At 39.2% G+C, this 14,467-nt stretch overlaps 1 protein-coding gene across 2 annotated transcripts in view; it reads right to left on the bottom strand.

The window, feature by feature from the left end:
- The window catches only part of SLC8A1 (solute carrier family 8 member A1), a 394,688-nt gene that overhangs the window by 261,648 nt on the left and 118,573 nt on the right, over positions 1-14,467 (bottom strand). The window lies entirely within an intron of this gene.

A 14,467-nucleotide genomic window follows, 5' to 3' on the forward strand; every position in this document is an offset into this window, starting at 1 on the left:
GAACAGCAGATACTCAGATATCAGTACTTAGGGACTTGATGAACTAAAGACAGAACTGACTCAAAATATTGATAATATTTCTCTTCCTGTTGGTCTGTTTGGTTTCTTTTTCAATTCAACTAGGGAAGTTTAGGAGTCTAGAGTGGGGGGATTTTCCTAATGAACAAACTTCCAATATACCCATTTTGCAAAGTGCAGCTTATTTTCAAAAGAGATATTTTAATTGGAGAGCTTTAGAAGAAGTTTTATACTTTCTGTTTTCAACATGGTATCAGATACTGCAACATCCTCATTAAACTTCTGTGTATAACACGTGACTCCAGGATCATTACCATAAACAGAATTACACAAAATTAGTTAAGAGTTTTGTAGCCAATTATTCTCTTAAAAGGTATTTGAGATTTTAGATAAGGTGAGATCAATCCCTCAGGAAACGGAAGCAACTGAAAGATTCAGCAAGTCTATAGAACTGGACGTTTACATTTGTAGGTTGACTCGTTCAGGAAGATATTTAGAACTCTGAATAAAGAGGCAGACTTTCCAACTGAAAAGTTTCCCCAGAGTACATTTTTTCCCAACATCATTATCATGCTATTTTTAAGTTTCATTAATTGGTACACAATTTTGTGATTTAACTGTTAACTGAGCCTTCTAGTCTTTTTTGGCAACCTCAAACGTGTGACAATGCAAAATGTAAGCACCCTAATGATTTCTTAGGTGAAAGAACCTAAGCCAATCTGCTTCTCAGTATTTTGGTAAATATACATGGTCACCTGGGATGAGAGGTAGACGGTAGCTACAGTTTTTTCTCCTACAATTTCACTATCAAGTGGTCTTTTCCATGAATGCAAATCTAGACTAAACTTTGCTCAAACTTCCACATTTATTTATAAACAAGCACAAGAACAGGCATTGTAAACCCTGTTGGCACTCTGACATGTGCCTTACAAGAAACATACGTGCTAAGGCAGGTGAAACCTGACAACAGGACCAGGCAGCTGCAGTCAAGTTGGGCAGAAAAGCCCCTCTGTGAAGTGGTTACCATCAGACCAATGATGCTCTGGCCCTGAGTAACAACTCCTTCAAGGGTGTTGGGCAGCTGGGTTAGCAGGTTCTACACATCCTTAATGCAGGTGCCGTGGGGTCCATAAAATCTCCCTAGGCAACCAAAGTCTGAATACTTCTTGTCTCCAAAATGGAAAATTCTCTCTCACATCTCAGAGTTACCCAACTCTGTAGTACGGCATGACCAGCAGAATTCTAAGATGACCCCCAGTGACCCATGACCATGTATAATCACCTTCTCTTGAGCATGAGAAGTACATGTAACTTGCTTCTAACCAACAGAATATGGCAAAGGTGATGAGATATCACTCCCAAGATTAGATTCTATGATATGGCAAAAGTGAAGAGAGTGTGCAAATATATTAAAGTCCCCAGTCACTTGACTTTGAGTTCATCAAAAGAGAGTTTTTCCAGGGTGGGCCTCATCTAATTAGGTCAGCCTTTTAGAAAAGAGTCCAGGCCTTCACTGAAAGAGATTCTCCTGCTGGCCTTAAATAAGCAAGCCTACAAATGCATGGAAATGAGTTCTGTCAACAACCACGTGACCTTTGACAAGGAACCCAAGCATCAGATAAGACCCCCATCTTGACCAACACCTTGACTGCAGGTTTGTGAAACCCAGAGCAGAAGGCCCAGTTAAACTCTGCACAGGGCTCTAGTCCATGGAAACCATGAGGTTTTAAATGCATATGGCTTTCAGCCCCTCTGTTTCCAGTAATTTGTCATTCAGTAACAGAAAACTAATACAACTAATACATATGGATCATGATAAAGACCTATGAAGTGCTTCACGCACCACTTCTGCAACGGGTGCTTCACACGCTAAGAGTCCTGGAACACAGTGCAAAATGAATCAACCCACACATGCACCGCATTGTTTATCCTTAGGTATATTTGAATAAATTTCCATATAGACAACGAAATACTCTGCTCCACAGTTTGGGTCTTTGGGTTACAGACACTGCATTACAGAGGAAGAGCTAGAGGTGTCCACAGATATGTTTAGTCCTCTCCCTGTGACTCTAAACAGTCCTCCTTCTACTGCTCTGTCTCTGTTACAGAAAACAAAGTAGAGCCCCAGAAAGTTTCAGCCACTTTCTCAAGGCTGAAGACTAAGACTGAAGCCTCAAGTGTTGACAGTCTCACTGCCAAGTGAAACATTTCTTACCCCACCCAGCTGTAAGCCTTCCCATTGCCTTATAATCCCCACCCTCCACTCACCTGCAATTCACAAGCGTTAGAGAACATTACCTGTTACCCCTTGGCATCACTTATTCATTCATCAAACATTCATTAACCACTTCCTCTGTGCCAGGCATTGTTTGAGGAGCTGGTGATAAAAACGTGAACAGAACAGATGGAAGTCCCTGTCTTCCTAGGGCTTAAATTCCAGTGAAAGGGAAATAAAAAGTAAACCAAATAATCAAAATCCATAAGAGAGAATATTTGATGTGCATAAGCACAAAGGGGAAAAGTAGTGCAGAGAAAGACAAAGGAGGTGGAACTTTCTCTATAGAGTCTTAGGGAAGACCTCTTGGAGAACGTGACATTTGAGTAATGGCCTGAAGGAGAGAAGGATGCAAGCCAAGAGGATATTTAGAAGAAAAAACGCTCCAGGTGGGAGGAAGAAGACATGCCAAGGCTGAGTCTGAGCAGAGACCTTGAAGTGGAAGACCTGGAAAAACTGAAGGAGGCCTGGGGGGGCTGAGGGCAGGTAAGTGATGGAGAGAATGGGTCTGAGATGCAATAGGAGATTAGGTTTGGGGGAGCTTTTCCTCCCCAGGAGGTAGGAAGCCAGGAGGAGGTCTGGAGCAGAGGAGTGTCAGGGAGACTCCTTTCTTGGGACTTTACGTTCGAACCAAGTCCAAGTGTTTGTATACCTACAAGTGGCTCCTCCCCGTCCTGCAGAAGGAGCAGAGTCTCATTTGCGGAGGAAAAAAATGAATCAAATTTGTGCAGAAAAGCTGAAGTCAAAGGGTAGGAAAGAACTCAGCCTGGTGTCCTATTCATCTCCTGTTAAACTCTCCTGCTGGCCCCACCCATGGGCTGCCCTCTTTAAAATAGCCTCTCACTTCATTGAGGTGAGCTCAAATATCGCCTCCTGGGAGAAGCCTTCCCTGAGGCTCCCTTGCTCTTTCCCCTTATCCTGCCTTGTCGTCAGAGCATCTATCACCACTTTCCGTTACATCATGCATTTCTATGTTTAGTTGGTTCCTTTCAGAACAAACGCTCCGTGCAGGCAGGTGCTCTGCCCATCTTTTTTACTGCTCTCCCTCCACGTCTTTCTAGAATGGCATCTGCTTCATAAAAGATGCCTTTTTACACTTTTTTGAGTGAGTCAATGAATAAATGCAAAAGCTATCAACTCCTCATTGTTATTTACTCCTCTGTCAGTGGTTCCTCTAATCAGAGCAGGGGCGGGGGAGGATTATTAAAACACAGATGGCTAGACCCTCTCTCCAGAATTTCTGATTCAGGTTTGATCCCAGCACAGAGATAACCATTCTATACCTAGTTTGCTTCTGTGACAATCAAGAAGTTTAAAGCTTGTGGAGTTAGCTTGAATTCAATTTTTAAAAGTCTATTCAAGTTCTCAGATGGAATTTAATGTAGAACACATAGCCACTATAAAAGCTGAAGAGCTCACTCCAATATTTTGCCAATACGGGGCTATTAAGAAAGAGCCCAAGGAGATCTAATGCTGTTGGTGATGCACACATTAACAAAGCATTTCCAATCCGGTTTATGTAACTCGATACCCCCACCAGCAGTTCGTGAAAGTATAATTGCATCAGAATATCCCCAGTGAGTGTCACGCAAAATTGCATATTAATACTTTTAACTTGATTAGTGCTTTGCAGTTTCCAAAGCACTCTGCTGTAGCAGCTCAACAGCAATACTAAGAGATAAGCTGGTTGAATATTCTTGTACCCATTTTCCATGTAACTAAGCTGAGGCTTAGAGAGGTCAAGGGCCCCCAGGCCATGCTGATACGCAGTAGGATTAGACTTAATTATATGTCAAAGATGTCAGATCCTTGCCTGCATAGTCTAGTGACAAAATACCCTTTAAAAAGAATAAATAATGATTATCAGAATTGTCTTGAAATGCCGAGTATGGGCTTTGATGTCCAGTGGATGTGAGACTTACTCAGTTTCTTCAAGACACTCTATCATCTTCACAAAGAAGTTTCACAAGGAAAAAAAAAACTTATCTGTGTCAAACTACTTTTTTTTTTAACCAAGGGCTATAAGACAGATGTTTAGATAATTCTTTGATTTGTCGAAGTTTGACTGAAATCATCACTAATTCTTCTGCACAAGTGGGTTCTGCCAGCTGCACTCGAAGCATGCTTCCTCGTCCTAAGAGAGCAAAATAAAGTGTTTCTTGGCAAGTGATGAGTGCCTTAATTATTTTATTGCTACGGTTTTTAGGATTTCAATCATTATACTTAATGGCATTTCCTGAGTAAAGAGGGTCCACCAGGGATCGGAGTGGGTTTTTCACAACTTCAGGAAAGCAGGAATCACCGACTACTCTGGCTTTGGCCGGATTTGGCCTTTCTACTAAAATAAGGGTTACCAGGTGTCCTACTTCTTCAGGGACTGTGCTACTTTTCAACAAATCACTCTGCGGATCTGACCCAAAGTAGGGCAATAAAAATGTCTCTTTTTCTGTGACATGCCAGATTCTTTTCCTCTCAGCTTTGATTCACTGAGTTTCCACACCTTTCAGTGGCTGAGTTTGAAGTTTTTCCCAGCATGAAGAAACCCAGAATCTGTGGGTCCCATATCCTCTGTGCTTCGTGTAAAAGATCGCAACTACAGAGAGAAAACTTTCCACCAAGCAGGCAAGCCAAGTTCTCTAGATTGTATATCCCTTTCAACAATCTCTGTGGTTGCCCCAGACATCAGAATCAGGGGTTGGCCGTACTCTACAATAATGCCAGCCCTGTCTGAAATGGTTTATTGCACGATGAATGCTCAAATGTCACCTTCTCCAGGGGGCCCTTCCCAATCCATTGCATCCTCCAGCCATCACACACACACCTGGCTGGAACTAACCTTTCCATTTTCCATCCTTCCATAACACTCTTCTTATACTTCACTTCCAGTGATAATAACAGGTTGCCTAGTATCTGAGAGGCCCCAGTGGGACAAGTTTCATGGCCGCTTCCCACATGGCCATGAATTTGTGAAACCTCAGCCCGTATTTGTAGACTAGATTTGTCCCTCTTCAGTTTAGCAAAATCCGATGCATCTTGCAATATTCAGGTCAAACGTCCCCTACTGTGCCCCATTCCCCCTGTCTCCATACAGTTAGCCCAACCTTCCTTCCCAATCTCAGATACTCATACATTCTTCGACATAATACTATACTGTCATTACTTATTTATACATCTGTCTTCTTCACTAGACTGTGAATTCATCAAGACAGGATAAGCCCAATGAACTTCCACAGAGCCTAGCATGTCGAACATACTCAGCAAGACTTGACAGTACAAGCTCTCCTAACCAATCTCTATCTAGTGATGAACTGACGATGAACTTGATGATGAACTTACGGCTCTCCACGGCACATGAAGTACCTGCCCCTAGGATTATTCCCAGGTATGCTTGGATGGTGGAATTGCACAGTTACCAAGGGTCAGGCTGTTTCTTCCCAAACCGGTTTATGTCACTTTTGTTACTGTAATTGCATAATTTGATTCAACAGTATATGAACTAATGAAATACAGCTGTTTAAAAAGATAGTTATTCCTATGAAAATCAAGTAAAATGCTCTGCAAATACTCAGCTAAGACTAGTTCTTACTGTTATTGTTTATAATTATCTAATTTGATGTGGGCAAGACAGTTGTAGAAGATTGGGGAAAAAAAATCTCTATGCACTCTGCAATTAGATTGCCTTGCAGCTATAACTGAAATGGAACATTGTACATTATGAATGTGGTTTAGCAAATAAGAAAACACAGAATTACAACCAGTGGACTTTTTACTTAAAGAATACCCTTATTTATTCTGTTAAAATATTAGTGAATGAAAGTTCGTTTGTATGTTTTAGTTAAAATAAAATGCCTATTTATTTTCAGTTTATTTATAATTCCTGCTTTAATTGGAGATTTCGTGAACTAACCACCAGGCACAGAACTAGAGAGATTCTGTTGCAATTATTTTATGTCTTTCTTTATTGGCTCCTTTGTTTGTTCATCTGAATATCTGATGAAGACTATACTTTATTTGTTTTTATGTTATCAAATGTACAATCTGTCTTATGAGTATAAGCTTGTTGACATATGAGTGTGGGATACAGTATTTGGCAAATTAAAGGTACCCAATGATTGTATAATTAATTAATGTAGACCTGTTACTCCTCACTCGGATTCTGTCTTTTAAAATGTGTCCTGTTTTGATACATACACCTTCTTAACTCAAAAAAATGGAGTTGATACATTGCACAGGAATAAAAGTGGGAAGGCAAGCTTTTCAGGTACTGGCTGGTGTTCAAAATTAAATTTTTTTCTACATTTTTGCAAAGCTAATTGAAACCAGATACATAGCTTTGTAGCCAGTCCACCTAAAAGGGGTTGATTGTTCCTCCTTGGTTGTGTCTGACTGTCACCGCTATGCATCTGCACAAAAGGGCACCGCCAAATGGAGAGAGATATTTTCATAGTCCAGTGGGCTGTGCTGATTATGCTGAACTCCACTGTCCCAGCAGAGGACTGACTTAGGGTATTTAAGAATCAGCTGAGACGGATGGGCCACTAACTAGGGGACTCTCCCACATGATTAGTCAGTTCAGCCAAGCTGATGCACGTGTGCAGATGAGAGCACAGGCCCAGGTGGCAGCTCAGACTGACACTGCTGGTCACGATCAGAAGGGCCCTGCTGGTTTTTGACTGACGACGGGAAGACCCTTCCATGTGTACGGATCTACAGCTGGTCGAGGTGCTATGTCATTTCCAAAAGCCAGTATCTACTCTTGACAACCAAACCACAGTCATCACTTCCCACCCAGGTCGGATTGTCAAGCATGGACAAATCAAGTGTGTGCTAAATGAAGGCACGCCAATTTATCATAGACCACGTGGAAAGGGTTGCCTAATTGTTGAATTTAAGGTAAACTTTCCTGAGAATGGCTTTCTCTCCCATGATAAACTCTGCTGCAAAAACTCCTACTTGAGAGGAAGGAAGTAGAAGAGACTGATGAAATGGACCAGGTAGAATTAGCGGACTTTGATCGAAATCAGGAAAGATGGCGCCATTAAAATGCAGAAGCACATGAGGATGATGAACATCATCCTCGGGGAGGTGTTCAGTGTCAGACCTCTTAATGGGGCCAGTGAGCACACTCACTGCTAGTGTTCTATCTGCAGTAGTGTATGAGCGAAGGCCTGTAATCATAATATGCTCGCTACCTGCTTTTGTTTTCGTTTTAATATTCAACTATAGTCATGTTTCAGATTGTGACTGAAAACTACACGACCCCTGTTCAAAGAAAATTACTGTGCACAATGTTCCCTTTTAGGCCACATAAATAAGTAAACATTTATGTTACTGATGGGCAGAGCCACTGGGAAATCATCGTAACTTGCTTTAGGGATTGCTATTACGGACACTGATTTTGAGAGTATAATTAAATTCATAAAAGTACTTAAAATAGAATTGCTATAAAATGTAGAAATCATTTGGAAACATTTCACAGATCATATTAATATATGTATGTGTCCCCAGTCAACATAGTATATATTTGTTACATAATGTGTTTTGGCTGGACACTTCATAGAAGATGATTTTTGTCTCTGCAGTATCTTAACTCTCATTCCATAGGACTGTAAAAAGTGACTGATGATCGAGAAAATACTGGAAAACATTCCTTTCAATACTGACTACTGATTTCTAGACCACAAGAAGGGTCTATTTAAAACTTTGAGGCTCACTGATGAGAGTGGGCAAATCAAAACATCCTGTACATCTAGGCAACGCTATGTAATATTAGTAGTTCATGACACTTTGGTAAATGCTTTTGTTACACCCACTGCTTTCTGACAATTTTTGTTGGATGTTTTTCTTCTTAAAATATCTTGTTTTATTCAGAAGCTAGGGCCAAATCAAGTGATAACTCAAAGTAAACAAGTGTGTGTGTGTGTGTGTGTGTGTGTGTGTGTGTGTGTATTTCATGCCAATTTTTAATTTTTTGTAGGTATTTTGCATGTATATATATATATATATATATACACACAAGTGTGTGTGTAATGCTTCCAATGATGGTCTGAAGCTTTACCTAAAATATTCCTATTTCATATTTCATCTTGTTGATAGGCTGATTATTCAACAGAGAGATCATATCGACAGTTTGTGGATATCAACATTTGGCTAGTGTAGGAAGGATTTTTACCCCCTTTATGTTTTAGTTGCCCAAAAGAATGGTCTGAATCCTCTATCCCTGATTCCCTGGTGAATGCCCTGGGTACTAACAGGGTAATCTGAACACCCGATTCCTAAACTCTTTGGTGGCGATCTTAAGCCATGAATTTATGATATTTTCTGCTTACAATCTAACCTATGCTTCTGGCATTTTCTCATAATATAATAGTAAGATAAAAATATTTATAATTAAGTGTAAGTTTTAGCAAATGAAATTGCTCTAGTATGGTTTGGACTAAATGTGGTTACAAAACTCTTTGTGTTAGGTACCCCAAATCCCAAGCCTCCCACATGGACTACTTTTATGTCTTACCTAAAAAAAAAATGTATTGCCCCATGCCATCCAATTGAAGACGCATCCAAAGTTCTCCCAGTGTTACTCCTTTCCTAGCCTCAATGTCGGTGTGTGGGTCTCATCACTAGCTGTAGGGCAGCAAAGGATGGAGTTTAAATTATGAGAAATTGTTTCACATAAATTTGTATTATAGAAACTTAGAAAGCTTACACACACAGAAACGTCTAAGGGAGAAAATTACTATTATAGTAATCCAACACAGCCTGATAACCTGGTTACTTACACCCAATTTATAGACACATACACATAGTTTGGTATTCTACCATTTAACAACATGTCATGAACATTTCCCTTCATCATTCAAAATTCTTCAAAACCATGCTTTTCAATGGCAACATAATATTCCACAATATGGACATACAATAATTTATTGTGGGGACGCTAGAGTGAAAGACATATCTTACTGGGAGATCTAGGTTACACAGCCTAGTTCTGTAGTAAAGTCAAAGGATTAGTAGAAAGTATAACACTTTCAGATGTTATTTAAGTGACAGATTCAGCTCTTTTCCTGGCCTCTTCATTGGCGTTCCTTAAAGGAAAGATTCTGTTCAGCTTGCAACTATCTCTTGGCTTGGAATCATATAATTATTTACCACTTTTTTTTTAAGTTTTCAGTTGTGAACAAGGTGCTATCTTAAATGGGGCTGATTCACCTCAGCTCCCAATCTGATGGCAATTTCCCACCTACTTCCTGCTAATTATTCTAAACAGTTCTAGGAGCATAATTATGATCCCAGTAGTTCTCCAAGTGTGGTCTCTGAACCAGCCATCTCAGAGTTACTGGAGAATTTGCTAGAATGCCAATGCTTGGGCGCCGTTCCAGATTTACTAACTCAGAAACTCGGGATTAGACTCAGCCATTTGTGCTTTAATAAACCCCCAGGTGATCCTGATGCTGACTCAAGCATGTCCTATAGACAGACCCTGCTGTTCAGGTAAGCCATTTCACATAAGCGGAAACCCACCTGGGCATCCATCAATTCTCTGAACAACTGATGCATACTATCCATCCCAGCAGTGTTTTAATATCACTGCTCTGCATCCATCTTCATCTGAACACTTTGGTGTGATCACTTCAAATGAGCTCCCTAAGAAGATGCAGAGTAAATTCCATCAAAGGTCTCTAACCAGTTTGTTGGATGTTACATCTCAACCTAACATTTCTTTCTTTTTTTTTAATTGAAGTATAGTCAGTTACAATGTATCAATTTCTGGTATACAATATAATGTCTCAGTCATGCATATAAATATATATATATTCACTTTCATATTCTTTTTCATTAACAGTTATTACAGGATATTGAATATAGTACCCTGTACTATGCAGAAGAGATCTGTTTTTTTAATCTATTTTTACATACAGTGGTTATCTCACTCTAAATTTTCTATTCTCAAGGGTCAAACGGTAAACGTGGGAGCAACCCCATGGCTCTTTGTGGGTTTACCTTAAGGCAGCTCTAGCATGCTGTGGAGCTCGTTCTAGGCAGATCACTGACAAGACAGTCCAGCTTATGGAAGCTGTTTTTATTTCCTTTTGATTTGTTTCTGACCTGAGAAATGTGACTCTCAAAAAGTTCTCCTCTGCTAATTCTTCCTGCCCAGTGTTCTAGTCTCCGCCAAAATGTACGTACATGTACTATAATATGTATTTTAAGCTATAATCAATATATAATATAACATTGTATTTAAATAAGTCCATTTTAGGAGAAAGGCTACCTTAAGAAAAACATATTTTTTACTCTGAATATGAAGGAGATGGTGTCACATTAAGGGATTTGAATAAACAGGAATATGCATTCTTTTGAAAAAATGAAGTATAGATCTAGAAATGGTTTTTGGAAGCTCTGTCCTCCTATTTTAAGAAAATCCAATTTTTCTGGCTAATAGGAAAACAGAAGCTTACAGTCTAATCTCTCTCTTCCCACTCAATGTGGTGTAGTCAGAGAGCCACAAGGAATTTGACACTAACCATAAAAGCTCCTGTAAATCTCCTGAGATTTATGAGAGAATTACGTCCTTCATGCTTTTTCTTCCTCAGAGTCTGAACTTCAAAGTCTCCGGGACTAGAAGGGCCCTTAGCAGTCATCCAGTCTCCACACCATGGAACTCTGAGTCCCAGACCCTAGAACTACTGAATCTTATAGGAAATTTAGGGGGCACTGGAACCAAATGTCCTCACTTGTCAGCTAATACAATGAAGTCAGGTAGACAGAAAGGTTTGTCCACATCACACAGTGATAAAGAGCCAGGGATCTAGTTTTTCAGGCAGAGCCTTCAGCCTCATGTCAATAGCCTCCATCACTCCCAATATCACCCCAGTGACTAAATGTGCTTTATCACTGAGATGTTTTTACACAGAGCCTAAACGAAGTTATCCAAGATCAAGTTAAACATTACTTCTTCTCACAGCCTAAATGTCCATCAACAGATGACTGGATAAAGAAGATGTGGTATATTTATACAATGGAATATTATTCAGCCATAAAAAATGACAACATAATGCCATTTGCAGCAACAAGGATGTTCCTGGAGAATGTCATTCGAAGTGAAGTAAGCCAGAAAGAGAAAGAAAAATACCATATGAGATCGCTCATATGTGGAATCTATAAAAAAAAAAAAACAGAAATACAAAACAGAAAAAGACTCATAGACATAGAATACAGACTTGTGGTTGCGAAGAGGGACAGTGGGAAGGGATAGACTGGGAGTTTAAAATTTGTAGATATGGACAGGCATATGTAGAATAGATAAACAAGATTATACTGTATAGCACAGGGAAATATATACAAGATCTTGTGGTAGCTCACAGCAAAAAAAAGTCACAATGAATATATGTATGTTCATGTATAACTGAAAAATTGTGCTCTACACTGGAATTTGACACAACATCGTAAAATTACTATAACTCAATAAAAAAAAATTTAAAAAAAAACATTACTTCTCATTCAGTCCTCAAGTGGGGATATCAAAATACTGGTTGCCCTCTCTTTAAAAAAAAAAAATCTATGTATCTAAAAATCTTTTATCATAGAATTTCAGATAAGAGGGAATCTCAAGGGGTCGTCTTATCTACCCCTGCAACTGGGTATTCCTAAACAGAGAACAAAACAGCGAGAAACCTCATCTATTACTTCAGATTTTCAAGAAAGGAAGATAAATGCCTTGGTAAATTTAGAACACATACATATTAGGCTCATTTACTGATAAAAGTGGGAAAAATATCATCACCCGGTGCATCTAAGTAACACTGTGTGGTACCATGGTTGGTATAACAAGTTGGCATCAATTGTAGGTGAGTGCTCATTGCTGAAGAGTTACCAAAATGGCTTGGTGCTCTGGATAAAGCATCTTTAAACCTTGTAAAACTTTCCAAGATTTTGTCTACCCCATCTGCCTTCTTCGCATGCCCTCTTGTTTGCTGGTAATGAAATGCTGATGATCAAAGTATTAGAGGAGAAGATAAAGAAACTAACAAGCGGACAAGGGAAACACCATGGTTGTGATCAATGGATCAGATAAAGGCCTCTGGCCTTCATGTTTACAAATGCTGGGGCAGATTCACTTCTGGGTTCACTTATTTTTACCCTACATGGATTTAAATACTCACTGTCTGTGCCTTTTGAGAACCCGAAAGATTATAGTGTATAGTATATAGTGTATAGATTATAGTGTATAGTAAATGCATACGCTTTTGGTGGCAAGAGTCAGTAGATAAAACAAGGATGGGAGAAATATGTCGTCAGATCAGTGCCAATACTGACTGAATTTGATGGTCTTTCATCTTTAGCCCAGATAAACAAACTCACTCAGATTGAAAAAAAAAAAAAAAGTAAACTGTCTCATCTTTTACAACATTCGATAACTCTTTCACAGAATTATATAATGTCAAAAACAAAATCACAACGTCCAAAACACCAAAGTTAGCATCACCTCTAGCCTTTCTGAAAATTTAAAAAGGGGGAAACTAGCACACACTTCTAACCTTATAGCCCTGTATTATTTAGTTGGGGGAAAAAAAACCCAACATCCAACCACATGTATTCGATTGTGCTTTAGGGTCATTTCTCAAAGCAAGTACATTAAGGAAACGACCAGTCTTTGCTTGTGGTCACTCTATCTGGCATTGTAATATTAAAAAAAAACCTCACAAATAAAATTCATGAAATGACACTGACAGGATCAAAGGAAGGATGTCTATGCCCCAAATGTCTATCTGTCCTCTCTTAGCTCAATGGCTTTTCAGTATATAAAAATAATCTGCACTCCCATTTGCTATAAAATATTATTACATTCTTTTCTTATTTCCATGGTGAAGTCTTAATTCTGACACAAATAGTCTAATGTATGTAAGGTCTTTCCAGTTCCACATAAACCCATATGAAGATGCTGCCAGCAAAAACAATGAGGAGGCTAACTGTGTAATGTAAAGGGATAAAAATGGGGACTGTTGTCCCTGTGTTCTTTGATCTGTCAAAATGTACCCAGTAACATAATTGGATACCACAGATAGAAGAATCTGTGATTTTATTTACATCAGATACTCTGTTACCAGACAAAGAACTAACATAATCCAAGTGGGCTAAATCACCCAATCAACCAAAAGATTGAAAAGTTCAGCATTCTTTCTTATGCATATTACCTTTGGCAAGGCAGTGAGTTACTCAGACATCACAAGCCCTGAGAACACAACTTGGTAAATTTAAACTAGTTGTTCTAAACCAGTGGTCATTTGTCCTCTAGGTGACAAGTGGCAGGGTCTAGAGACATCTTTAACTGTTGAAATTTGCAGGATGCTACTGGCATCTAGTTAGGAGGGTCCAGAAATGCTACTAAGTCTCCCAGAATGCAAAGAACAGCCACCACAATAGACTTATCTGGACCAAAATGTCAACAGTGCTCAGCTGAGAACCCCTAACCTAAACATGAAAACTAGATGCCCAAAACAGTTGCAATGTTACACAAATCCTTACATTCTAAGGGGGTAGGGGAAGGACCATCATTCTAGGGAGAGTAATTTGTTCCAATTTAGGTGTCCAATAACCTAATAAGATGTTTGCCTTCTCTAATGTGGATTTAACAGAGGAGTAAAATTTAACTTTTGTATTTAAAGTATGATGTTTACTCGTTGCGTTTTGGGGGATTTTCTGCAAAAGAGATAATTGTAACAAAGCAAATGACAGATTTAATTTTACCGTCAGGTTTCCGCTATACTCTTTGATAAGATTATACAGAGCATATCATGAATGTCTAACATACATTTGTTGATTTGTGAAAAAAATAAAATACCGTGAACCGATTTCTGCTCTCCTCCCTTCTAAAGAACTGGGATTGCATTTTTCCCCCTTTCTCTAACAAGTATAGAGTACCTGTTGCCATGGCAATCATTGATTTAGCACAACATGTTTTTCCTTCCTTCTTCCAAAAAATTAGTTTCCACTCCCGCCAAGAAGGAACATATTAATCTACGCATTATGCTAGCTTAGGGAAGTTGAAAGCCACAGAAGTTGTCATTTACACAAAGATTCCCAGAAAGTTGACTATTAGTATCTATTGTGCCAAGAACTTTACCCCAGTCCCAGAGAGGAAATGGGACACTGAAATAAAAGATTCTGGAGCTA

Source organism: Camelus ferus, chromosome 15 (assembly GCF_009834535.1).
Source record: "Camelus ferus isolate YT-003-E chromosome 15, BCGSAC_Cfer_1.0, whole genome shotgun sequence".
Taxonomy (NCBI): Eukaryota; Metazoa; Chordata; class Mammalia; order Artiodactyla; family Camelidae; genus Camelus; species Camelus ferus.